Source organism: Strigops habroptila, chromosome Z (genome assembly GCF_004027225.2).
Source record: "Strigops habroptila isolate Jane chromosome Z, bStrHab1.2.pri, whole genome shotgun sequence".
Taxonomy (NCBI): domain Eukaryota; kingdom Metazoa; phylum Chordata; class Aves; order Psittaciformes; family Psittacidae; genus Strigops; species Strigops habroptila.
In genome coordinates, this window is record NC_044302.2 from 17082039 (window position 1) to 17095236 (window position 13198).

The following is a 13198-nucleotide window of genomic DNA, read 5'->3' on the forward strand; positions in this document are numbered from 1 at the left end:
ATAGACTACAGTGTGTTACAAGGCACACATATTGTAAATCCCAAGGCAGAATAAATTGCTATAGTGCTGTGGGAGTGAAGAACATAAAAATGCATGTGTTATAACTGTGTTGTACATGGGACATCTGAAGAAAGATATTTATGGAAAGTAAAGGAGGGGACGGACAAAGTATTCTGCCACTCTTACCAAACCCAGCATTTTAGAAAAGTCGTGTGTATGCCATGATGGATGAAAGCAATATAATTACATTGGGAGGTAGCAGTGATGAGAAAACAAAGGCCTCATAAAATGTCTAAAAACTGCTACAATTACGATTGTTTGAAACAATAGTAGGATTCTGGGGTCAGTGGCAGAAGTTTTGATGGAAAGAAAATTCAACACTGCAAAAGCAATCACCGAAACTGATGCAATATTGACACGTTTAAAAAATGAAGCCCAAACCAAAAAACAATTCTATACATTTAAGCAACCTGTTTGTATTCTAAAGTCTAAGAGGATCCATCCAGACATTAAGTGTTCATGAGATTCAATGTCCTTCTGAGCAACAGAATAACCAGTCACATGATCCTATTGTCAGTCATTCATGTGATACATCATTCTAAGCTTGTGCTCTCAACTTATGACATTGCCATTCATACTATCTACAGCTGAGAGCCCTTCACAATGGTGCAACAGTGTTGATAGCTTTATTAGGGAAGTACTACAATTGGCTGGCTAATTCTAATAAAAGAGTGAAGGCAGCCTTTTTTCCCATAAAAGTAATTACTACTTTCTCTGTGGAGGTTGAAGGTACAGAGGTATATGTGTTTTCATTTAAAAACCTCTAGAATGGGAAAAAAAATCTGAAGTTGCTCTCAGTTATTAGTGAAAGATCGTGAAAATACAAAAGAAAGAAAACCCATAGGGCTGGCTAAAAGAAGACATTAGTACAGGAACTTCACCATAACTGTTAACAGTAGACATTTTGAACAACTTTTAGCCATGAAGGAGTTAAGAGGTAAGGAGAAAGACAAAGGTGCTATAAATCTAAAATATTCAACTAGCCTGCTTAAAGGCTTGCCTTCAGAACTAAGGTGGAGTAAGAATCTACCTTGTGCTTGCACCCACAATAGCTCAGTTGAGCTATTTAGAAATCCTGAAATCAACTAATGTATTACAATATATAATTAGGCAAATAAGACACCCAAGAAGTTTAGTATTGATTAAAATGACAAACTCTTATGTTAAATAATATCCTAAAGATGGAAGCAACAGGTTAGAGAGAACTAGAAGTATATCCTTAGTTCCCTGCTAGCAAACTACAGCAGGAAGCCATAGGATGAGATCTCTCATTGCCACTGTGCATACAGTGCTCCCAGGCACAATATCCAAGTGTAGGGAACTCTGGGTGGGAATCCTCTTATATTCCTGGAATTCTGATTTAGTCCTTAGGTCAACCCAGCAAGAGCTATGTAACTTCTCACCTGAAGAACTTTTTCTATTTATATGTCATTACAGATAAAACTGCACGCAAGCCTCTTCAGTGATGCTCCTTGCAACCACGCTAGAAACTGCTTCCTCCAGCTTTCTGCTGTGGTCTCCTGATAGAGGGAACTTTGTAGCTCAGTAGTTTTAACAAAAGTTAACTCGGAGAATAGGAATGTGAATTTTTGTGAACTGCTACTTCTAAATTTTGATCTTTAAAAATCAATACTTGGCATTTAACACACTTTGCTTTATACGATTGAGGAAAACAAAAACAAAAAAAAAAACATGTAAAAGCAACAGGAAAGACTTCTTAACTTTGTAGGAATCCATGTTCCCTGTAAAAATATTCAAGCGATCCACTTGAAAACGGCTTCATACGGTGCGCCCGAGGCTGTGCTCGCCCTGTCTGGTGTCCACCTCTGTTTATCCCTGAAAGGCGGGCTTTCTCTTCGCTCTCCCTGCTAGCACTTGCGCTTCAATGCAACATCTGGCGATGCCACCCACAGGTCAACCCAATAATTGAGATCCTGACCCCAGGGGCTCTCCCGGGAGGGAGGCTTCGCTCACAAGCCGTGTCTCAGTTGGAGGTCTTGCATGAACCCCAGAAGTTTTACTGCAATAAAGGGAACTGCCGCGACGGCAGCTCTTCTTCTCTTTCTACCGTGAGGTAGCGCCGCGGCACGAACCGCGGCCCCGGCGGCGAGGCGGGTTCTGCCCTGCCCTGCCGAGCCCCGCGGCGCCGGGCCGCCCGCCGCGCCGCTCCTGAAACCGCCGACGGCTACTGCGCCAGCGCCTCGCGGAAATGTGCCGGAGCTCGAGAGAACCCCGGCTCCCCCGGCCGCTCCAGCCAGCGCCGCAGCGGCCTGCCCAGCATCCCGGGCCTGGCGTCCGCCGGAGCCTCCAGAGTAAACGCGGCCGGGATTGGCTTCTGCCGGCGCAGGGGGCCATATTGGATCGGCTCGGCTGGCCCCGCCGCGCGCGCACACACACCCCCCCCACTTCAGCGGCTCCGCTCAGGGCTGCCCCCTCCCGCGGGGGCTGCGGCGCGAGGCGAAGGTGTCTCGGGAAGGAAACTCGCACGCTCCCGCTTCCCCTGCCCCCTGGCGCGCACACTCCTCCCCGCGCACGCCCCTTCCCCTGCTCGCGTCCTCACCCCGCCCTCCCCTTCCTTGCTCAGCCGCCGCCGCCCCCCGCCCGCCGCCGTTCCCTCGCTGCCCGAGGCGCCGTGTCAGCGCGCGGCGGCGGCCAATCAGCGCGGGGGTGACAGATATGCAAATGCGCCCCCCAGCCCGTGCCCGCGGGTGCGCTGAGGCCGCCGGGGTCGCGGTGCGGCGCGAGTGAAACTTCGCCCGGGGCCCAGCCGCCCCTCCCGCCCGGCGCGGCCCGCCCTGCCCCGCTGCGCAGTGGGCGGCGGGGAGGAGAACCCGGCACGCCGCGCCGCCCTCGCTCGCGACGCCGCCGCCCGCCTCTCCCGGCCTGCGCCAGCCGCCTTGCCACCCGGTAAGTGCCGCCTTCGGCCAGCGGCTCCCCCGGCGCGGGGCGGGGGGGGGGGGTGGGAAGCAGCAGGGGGGAATCCCCTGGAGGGGGAGGGGAAGCTGCCGCCGCCGCCTCAGAGCCGCCGCGGCTGCCCGGGGCCGCCCCGGCGGGGAGCTGTCAGGCGCGGGGCATCTCCTCCTCCTCCCCTCCGCCCCCCCACCCCGCGCGTGTGCCTCCTGCCGGGCAGCGGCGGCGGCTCCAGGCGGTGCTACTGCTGCCGCTGCCGCGTAATGGCGAACCCGGCGGTGAGTACGTGCGGAGGGACGGACTGTTCCCCGCCACCCCCGGAGCAGGCCGCGCTCCAGGTGCTGAAGACACCGGCTGGCCTCTGCGCCCCGTCAGCCACCCGCCGCCCCTCCTCCCGCCGGGGCACGGCGCGGCGCGGCCTGCTCGCCGCACGGGCTCTCCCCGCCGCCGCGCCTCGACCTGCTTCCGCCCCTCGCCGACACCGGCGGTGGAGCCGGCGGGCGCGGGGCTGCTCGCCGGCCCCTCGCACCTCTCCGGCGGAGGTGGGAGGAGGAAGGGCGAGGGCGGGAGGCGGCGGCGAGGCGAGCTTCTCTGGGGAGGCGGGGGTGCAGCGGGGCAAGATGGGATCAGGCGGGGGCTCCCGGCGATGCGGTCCCCGGCCCCCCGGCTCCGCAGCGGGTCTGAGGTGGCGGTGCGGGGCCCGCAGGCGGAGGGGCGGGTGGGGCAAAGTTTGGAGGAGGGGAATTGGGCCTTCCCCAGGTAGTGGGGAGGAGGAGAGGCTGGATGTCGTGCCCCGGCCTCCTTCAGGTAAGATGGCAGGGAGAAGAGGGCTGGTCTCCTCGGGGAAGTCCGAGGAAGAGGTTGCATGTCTCTCTGTCCCCCAGCGAGGAGGTGGCAGTGGGAGGAAAGGGTAGGGTGGAGGAAGATAGAGCCAAGAATATGCCCAGCCACCTTGTGTCCTTTTAGGAAGGGGGCTGCGTGGCAGGGAGGGGAGGTGGCACCCTCCCAGGCAGGAAAGTGGGAATGTTAGACCTGGTTTCTCGCTACAGAAGATAGTAGAAGTGGGCAGAGAGAGGAATTAAAATAATTTGCCAGGGCAAGCGAAGCAGAAGGAAGAAGAGGAGCTGAGTTTGGCAGCCCATTGGCATGGATCCATGACAGCAGAAAACGTGGGAGCCCGGGAAAGGAATATAGAAGGGGAGGATTGACACTGGGTGAGGTGTGTCCAAGAGAGATGGAGATGGATGGGCATGCAGTCTGCTGTCCTTCTGGGCTGGAAGATTTTTGGGGTGAGGAGAGCTGGTGGCACATGGCTGCAGATTGCTGCTGCATGGGTGGAGGCTTAAACAGGGACTTGGCTGTGAAAGTGCAAGGTGGGAATTTATGGACTGGCATTTTCCAGGTAGGGGCTGCAAGATGACATTCTTTGGGGATGACAAGGAGATGATTTTGAGACTAGCTTGGTACTGTATGTGTATAACACTGGGTGGATAGGTGACATGCGTCTTTATTTTAGCGAAGTGGAGAAATTAGCTGTTTCCTGCTGAGGCTTAAAGCAGTGAAATGGTAAAACCGCTTCATTCCCTCTTCACATCCAAATGTTTGTGAACAGGGATAAAAAACAGGCTAAGAGAGTTTGGAATTCTCTCATTTGACTTCAAGGTTGATGCACACACTTTCAGTTCGTATGAGATAGTTTGCTCTGCTCACTGACTTTGTAACATAAGTGCCTTGAATATTTAGCAACTGTAAACTTCCTTCAGTTCATGAAAGTTGTTTAAGTTCATCAGTGTGAGAAAACACGGCTCAGTCTCTGTCCCTTATGTAGAAGATATCTGAACCCGTAACTGTTATAGTACATGCTTGTGCAGGACAAAGTAATAATCTGTGTAAAGGGATAAGATTCCTAGCTGTTCTCTTGTGTGTCTTTTGAGACTTTGTAAGAAGCAGCCCTAAAAAGTGATCCTCCTCTTTCAGGAAAACTAGGCCCATCAGTCCTTAGAGCAATCTGCATGTGTTTTTAAACCTGTGTCATTTGACACCATCAAGTTCCCAGTTGACAGGTGTGACCTAAAATAATTATTTCACCTTGTTTTACGTGCAAAATATGCAGTTATAAATATGAATAGTTTTCAAAACAGAATATCAACATTTGGTCATCTTTGAGCAATATCTGTATTTTTAGCCTGGCTCCAAGTTTTAGTTGGTACGTCGATCAGCTTTTTGCTAGTTTATTTCACAAGGTGGAATATCAGCTGATGAATTAATTTAAAAATTCATAATTATTCCCATCTTACACTTTGTTAGCTGTTACAGAAAGGATAGTATCTTTTGGTTTTACATACTCATAAAGTTTTTACACACACCCAACTCCGCACACGACCAACCGATAATGACTTTTTCATTTTTTCTGCTTTTGATGAGGCAGATGAGGCTTCCAAAGCGCCATGGACTTCAGTGCCCAGTTGTTGTAAACTGGAAAGCAAAAATTAGTGTACATGTTCCTGAAGGTTACCAATTCAGGGATCCATGTGCCAGGCCTTATATATAAATCAACGCCACACAGAGAAGTTGGTGGGTAGTGAGGTAGGATGTGAACTTCAGGTATCAACAACTCTGTGGTTACTGCCCATTGTGAACTCTTTAACCTTAAGGTAAATATGAAGTAGCTTTCTCTTTTTATTCCTCTATTGGTGAGTAAGCATTTATAAGATGATAAGGGCAAGCACATAAGTAGTTACAAAGCCTCTGTGCTGTTTTTTGTTGTGGTAACTTACCTGTTTCTGTTTAACCAAATAGTGCTATTTCTAAGAATTTATGCTGCTCTTCATGATGAAGATGTATTAGCTTATCTTAATCTGAGTAAAGCTGTCATTTTTACTGTAAAAAGAAGTGGAATTTTAAGTCTTGCAATTTTTCAAGAAGTTTGAGGAATCTCAGCACCTACTCATTTCGTATGAGCTGTTGGTGTTAAATGCTCCTGAAGATTAGTCCAAGAATTCAGTCATGGAGAAATGTTGATGAAAGCACAGTGTGTGTTTTAAAAAGTATTTTTAGTGATGTTATCTAAAAGATATATGACATGAACCACGAAGAAACTATAGAGGCCTTAAACCAGGCGTTTAATTTGTTCCACTGGCCTGTCTATATTTGTCCTTTTAATGGTCTTGGTTCCATCAAACAGCGGAGTTGCGAGCTTAATGAACACTTTAGAAATCTCATATTTACTTAGGCTCACATATTATACTTTTATCCTATATTCTGGTGCTCTTCCTGTATATAGAAAAGGTGCTTCAGGAATTCCAGGTATCTACATACACATAAAGGGGTGATGTAGAAACCGTCTGTTCATTTAGTCAAACATTCAAGGACTAATAATTAGTATTGGAAATATTTTAGAATATTACTGAAGTATTCTCTTTCCCCTTCAGCAAAAGAAACTATGACACTGAGTAGTTCTTTTGCTCATAGAACAACCACCAGAAAGAGTTTGCAGCTCTTCCTCTGGCTGAAGGAGGAGTGGGATTCTCATATTTGATGTGTCTGGCCAATTCATAAATGAAAGAGCATGCTGGCCAAAAGTCAAACAGGCTGAACATGCGACTTTCTTATTTACAACAGTGCAGGGAGGAGATCTTTTTTTTTTTTTTAAGCAGCGGGGTTTTTTTTCTAAAGTATTATACGAAAAAAGTATAATGTGGTTTGCAATGACCATGTTTTTGAGCAACTGCAGTGTTGTAAACTTGCGGAAGACCAACTCTAAATCAAACACTTCAACAATGTGGTTGGTGAAGCTGTCTTGACTTTAGAAGCATTAGCATCTTAGTAGTATTTTCAAAATATAGTAGTATTCAGGTGGATACACAGCTACCTCTTAGAATGAGCTTTAGTGATCAAATAAAAGCCTGCTTTTGGCAGCACCTTCTAACCGAGTTCCTCTTTCAGTGCTGCCTTTACATTATGTTCACTTACTAAGCTGCAACAAACAAGTTACAAGGCAGGAAGCTTTATTTTTTTTTAACTCAGAATTCAGCAGAAATGTATCGGTATGATATGACGTCTGTCAGCGTGCAGATATGTTGAGATCTTCAACCTCATTCGTACAATTTACCAAAGAGATACCAAATATCGATGTCTTTAGGCCACCAGTGTACATGCATCTTTCTGAAGATACATGCGTTTGTTCTAATCTGAAATTGTTCTGCTGACAGGCAGGGTATGCCACAAAATGACCACGTACTAGCTGTATAATGTGTATAGTTTATTAAACAAGCACACTAAAGCGAATAAGCACACCAAAGCAAACAAGCACACTAGCATGAGTCAGGTATATATCTCTATATATACAGTAAATAAGTACGATGAAACAAATCAGACATCTATATGTAGAGAGAGTAAAGTACAAAGGAAAGTTAGCAATGCATCAAATCATTACTGCATTAGAGAGAACAGAGATTAAGAGGAAACACATCACCACATACCACAGAATCATCATCCAGGCTCACACTTCAAGCTAGGAGGCCCAGTTGCAGCCGATGCCAGGAGTCTCAGGTAATTAGGAAAATTCCTACATGGTGTATCCACCCATAGGTGAGGCTTTGGATCTGGCCACAAGAGGGTCCTGCTTTTATATTCTTAAAAAAACAGCCGGCTTTATGCCAGCTCTGTAATTGTTTACTCATGAGGCCTTGCAGTTTCTCATGATCTCGCTATTGTCCATGCCGAGAGCATGGCGTCCCAGTGCAGCCAAGTATGAAGGTCATAGAACAGCTGCACACCTGTGTTTTCCTGCCTCTCTCCAACAGTCACGATGAACATAAACATGCATACTCTACCGAATACACTTTGACAAAAAATATCCTTTATGTGTCTCAGTCATGAGAGGGAATCAACTCTCATCTAGGTTCCCATCCATTACATAAATCAACAGTTAAAATTCACAGGAAAAACATTCCCATTATTTTCTGAAGACGAATAGTAATTTTTACTTTGTTCTTTATCTGAGTCGTATTAGAAAATGTAACTCTGTTGCTCAATTATTTCCTTCCGCAGTGCATTTTTGGGTGCTTTTCCTTGTGTTGCATGAGCAGTATTAAAAGGTTGGTTCACTCCTTTGTGTTGGTCACTAAAATTCAGAAATTCCTTGAAAATTTATTGTGCAAATGGCTTTTGAAGAGTAAATGATTTTATTTAACTTCTACCTAATGGAGAAATTTTTAAGCTTCAGAAAGACTACATATGTATAATGGCAAGAAAATCTACCCATCTGATATTCCGTATGTTAGAAGAAATCTGGGAATTAAATAGGATATATTTTTGTTTTCAGTTACGCTGTAGTAAAGCCATTGTAATTAGAGGCTTCCACCAACATTGAGAACAGTGTTAGGTAAGACAAGGGGCCTGATGCTATATGATACGTTGCTGGTTTTAGCATGTAGTTTTTGAGTGTGTTTCTGCTGTTTGATTGGTTTTGCTTGTTTTCAGAAGCTAAACTAAAATTTAGCTTCAGAGCCAGATTTTTAGGTAAGTTTTCAAGATACCTAATTCATAGATAGCCCTTGAGGGGCATGAGTATTGTTTGTTTGGCTGGGCAAGTTTTTTAAAAGTCCGCTTTGTTTGATTTCTTGATTTATGAAGAGTGTATTGAACAAATCGCAAACTCAGAGTGTCTTGCTTATCGTGTGCTTGGTAGGAAAGTTTTGGAGAAACTTTTGGTATCAAATCTCCTTAGAACAGAAATAAGTTTGTTTTTTTTTTTAAAGAGAAAAATTGTATGCACCTTTCTTTGAAAGGTGTAGACTTCTATTGTAGATTAAATACCTTGTGCCACCTAATCTAGTATGGAGTAGGAAGTCTGAACCTGCTCTGTTCAGTAGAGTACCATCCTGGTATCCTAATCTGATTGTGTCGAGACTTGAAGTTGTGCTCCTTTTTTCACAGAGACGACTTCTATCTCTCGGTGTCAAGTCTTCACAACTGTTAGTCTCAACTCCTATATCATAGTCCCTAGGCGTCTGTAAAACAGGCATGAGCCTTTGCATTGCTCTAGTTGGTACTTCCAGATTATAAACTTGCAGTAGTTCACAAAGATGCTTATCAGACTAGAACGTGAGAATTATTGGAAGTTCGTGTATTATCAGATTGTGAATTGAAAGTCTTTTGTCTCAGTTGTTTTGTAAAGAAATCTTGGTTTAGGCTACATGTGAAAATGGGGTGGTTTTTTTCTAGTTTTCAATGCAGATGTTTCTCTGCATCTCAAAATGGCAGTGTAGTTCCTCAGGGAAGATACCAGAATTCAGAAACATACTTGGTAAGTCTAACTTAAGGTGTAATACTGAAATTTATGACAAAACTATGGAAACCCTATAATGCTTACATCAGAAATCTAAACAGCACTTAGAAGATTTTCTTTTTAAAATGATAAGGAAGCTTTTGTACCTGTCTTTCTAGTGACCAGAAGTAAACTGTAACTTACAAATACAAATGCACTGAATATGTTATTATAACTCTTGACAACTAAAGAGGGTAAAAAGAGGCATTCGTATTCTGTACAGTTGGTTTTAGAGGTATACAAACCTAAGGAAAGGAACATTGGGAAATTTTGGTACCTGTATTAGAAAAATAAGCAGGAACTGACTGAAGTCCTGAAATTTGTGAAAGTCTTTAGAGGTACACTTTGGAGAAGCAAAATAGCAATAATTTTGAAAAAGCAGAACAAACTTCTACTTGAAAGTATAGCTTCCTTCAGTAGTCTTGTGACCAACTCCCTGAACTTCTTGACAGTTACTTTCACTAAAATGAACTGACCTGGGGATAAACTTCGTTCTTTTCAAAAAGGTTTTCCAAACCTTTGTAATCTTTGTAGCTCACAATCAATTGTAGCAAATTAAGATGTCGTCATTCTCTGTATTATTATTTTCTTTTCATTGTAATTAATGCTCACAAAATATGTATGTACACACCTCATCAATTTTAATGCACAGGCTAATGGGTTGGTTTGATGAAACAAGAGGAAGGGTTAAAATTTAATTGAGAATGCACATTACATGTCTTGTTCTGCAGACTGTGCTTTGAGGGCAATAACCTTTGGCAGAGAGGTGAAGAAGATAGTTGAAAATAATAACTTCTTAAACTGATGCTGTTAAATTTTCTAAGGGTACTTGCAAACACTGAGGACATAAAAGCACACAAGGATTTTGTACAGAACTTTTTTTTTTCTTTTTTAATCACATGATGTTTTTAAAAATAGAAGTTGGGATAAAGTGGCTATTCTAAATAAATTGAAATTAAGTTTGTTTCCTGCTAACACTAAAAAATATAAACCTACCCTATAAAGTACAAAAGTTTTCATTTTAGTGTCCAAAATGAGAAAGATTGCTATTGTTCAGAATTTTTTATTAGTGATAGAAGTTCTTTAGAATCCATCAAGAACATAAGGAAATCCATGTGCATTTAGGGAAATGTGTATTTTTCTGTAAGTGTTTTAAGAAGATACTACGTTAGTTGAGCTGTGGAAGATAATTTTTAAAAACTTTTCTAAGCTTATTATGTGTCCAGGCATGCTTCTAACTAATTTAGTTCTGGTTCTATTTAATAAAGTATAAGCTTTGTTGTGTATCAGTGAGCTTTACCAATTCAAGGTTTAAAAGCAAGCATTAAGACTCTCTTCCAAAAAAGAACACTTTACAGAACATTTTTCGAACATATTGCATTTAACAGATAAACACACATGTATCTTTATGTATATGTAGTTAAAAGATGACATGCAATATAGCTTATTTGAGAACCTGTGGAGATAGATCCCATTTAGCTTCATAAGAAAGCTTCAAGTTCCTTTTGTGTGGATTTCTCTTTGGCACTTAATGTAATCATCAGTGATTCTTCTACTGTCTGAAGTACTTTGTGTATTTTACGTTTAGAATAATGCATTGTTGATCTGCTGAATGTATAGTTATATATGGGTGGTTTCTTTTCTTCTTTACAACAGGTATTTGCAAACTTATAAGTACTCCACAATTGTCTCCATATTGGAAGCAAGTGTACGCTGTCTTAAAGAGTAAGAAACTCATTTTTCCTCTTTATTTTGAGGATTCACAAAGAATACAGTTGAGGAAGGATCCAAGATAGCTGTGTTTTGGGTAGCCAGGAACTTCAGATAATGTTTCTATTGTATGGTAGGTACAGATGAACTAGGTTTCTTTTTTATTGTTGAACACTTAGAGCTAGGATAAGTTACTTGATTGCAGGTTTTCAGATATTGTTTAGTTTAGTTTTGGTTTTGGTTTGTTTTTTCCCAAATAAGGATCAATTTTGGAATGCCTCTATTGAGTAAACATACATATTATAAAAAACCTGTATACTATAATTTTGTTTAGTCAGCAAGGAACTTTTAAATAAACAGAAGTTTAGGAATTAAAAATATTGAAATGCTGCATAAAACCTGACAGTTAAATAATTTCAAAGTTGATTCTAGTTTCTGGGTGTGAAGAGGACTTTCGCATGATGGGAGCTCTATTTGCATGATAGGAGTTCAGTACAGACAAAGAAAAAGTAGGGGAGGTTTTCTGGCTGTTCCGATACAAAATCCATATCACTTCACAGAGGTGGCAAACAAAGATGGAAGTATTTTAGCAATTTTCACCTAAGTATGTGTTTGGGTACACGCTTATTGTTTATGATTTTAGAGAGAAATCTCTGCGTATTATTTCAGTGTCCGTGTTAATGCAGAGCAGAGGCATTTTGGTTTAGCAATCTTGGTATAAGTCTTAGAAGTTATTTGAATGGTAAAATAAGAATAAATGTAATAATTTATGTACCAAATTAGTACCAAATAATTTTTTTTACTGGAACATTGCAGATTTTCGATAGCTATTATAACCAATTTATATCTTTGACAGATGTTACAATATTGTCTCAAAGATGTGAGGAGAAGAAATAACCTTTGTGTTAAAATCTGCTGCTTAATGCAGTGGGGTATATCTCATATTTTAATAAAGATTAAAGGTTGAATTGTATTAATAGTCTTGGAAAGATGTTTAAGAGTTTACCGCCAATAAACTGTATTTAGGGAGAGGGAAGTCTGTATTTATTGGCGTTGAAGGATGCTCTGTGCCTTGCAGAGAAGGATGGTATTTTTGAAAGGGTAGCAGCAGTTTGGAACAACACACTGGTATAGAATGTGTGTCTTTTGGTGTTAGAGGGAGGTTTTGTTTGCTTTGAGGCTTTTGCACACAGGCCCTAAGAAGCCTTTAGTTTTGCCTCATGCACATTTTCCCTTAAACTGTATACTGCTTTGAAGCCTTTCTCCTCTAACTACTCTCAAGGCAAGGAGTAGGACAAAACCGTCATGCAAGTATGCTCCCTAGAAGGGCAGTCAGTTCCTATTGGCAAGTACAGCTGTCAGTATGTAATAGCATACTGCTGTTAAAAGGTAATATATACAGAGCTTTTTGGATTGACAGGTTTAAAACTAAACCTCAAAACCTTTGGTTTTGGTCTTTATATTGTGTCTTAAAGATGCCCTAAAACGTTTAGCATGCTGGCACAGACTACCTTTCAACCTTAGAGGTTTGTAAGGTTGGGTTGTTTTTCAGTGGTCCTACAAAATCAGCACTTCACTTGGCTATTTATCACACATTTATGAAGTCATGACTGCTAGTGATTGTGTATTAATTCTGGTGTTCTTGTTGTTTATGATATCAAATTTTTGAGTTTAAAGCATTGCGTGTATACTCCTGAAGTTGGTTATTGTATGACTTGTTTACCATGTTTCTTTTTCAGGTCTCTGATGATGAGGTATCCATCTGGATTTAAAGCACATCTCTGAGCTTCTTAATTCTTCATTAAAGAGATGTGTTCTATATTCATGGGTAAGATATTTTTTTTTACATATCTTGGACCCTTTCTTAAATATCTTGTGATACAGTTTTAACTTAGAAGATTTCAGCAACATATGTTTTGTAGGTTAATTCAGGTACCTTCATAGTATAGGGTTCTTTAGATGCTTGTGCTAACTCTTAATTTTGACACAAGCTTATTATTAAACTTTGGAATTCATATATCTTAAGTATCAATGCTGTAACTAAATCAGTCTGGCTTTTAGTATTACAGATGAAGAAATGGCATGGTTCAGCATGGTTGTACACATAGGTAAATCATTTAAAAATTGGTCTGTGGTTTGAGTTTCCTTTTCTGATACATAAAACAGTTCCCCAGGCTTAATTGTGCA

At 42.4% G+C, this 13198-nt stretch overlaps 1 protein-coding gene across 10 annotated transcripts in view; it reads left to right on the forward strand.

Moving 5' to 3' along the window:
- The first annotated feature begins 2766 nt into the window (after window positions 1-2766).
- CHD9 (chromodomain helicase DNA binding protein 9) overlaps window positions 2767-13198 on the forward strand; it is a 99853-nt gene continuing 89421 nt past the window's right edge. For 9 of the 10 annotated variants that reach the window (XM_030512856.1, XM_030512850.1, XM_030512854.1 and 6 more), the window contains exons 1-2: window positions 3159-3248; window positions 12751-12839. The gene's annotated coding sequence lies outside the window, so the exon portion shown is untranslated. Of the gene's footprint in view, window positions 2968-3158; window positions 3249-12750; window positions 12840-13198 lie in introns of those variants that run through there. The other variant, XM_030512851.1, reaches the window with a different exon arrangement.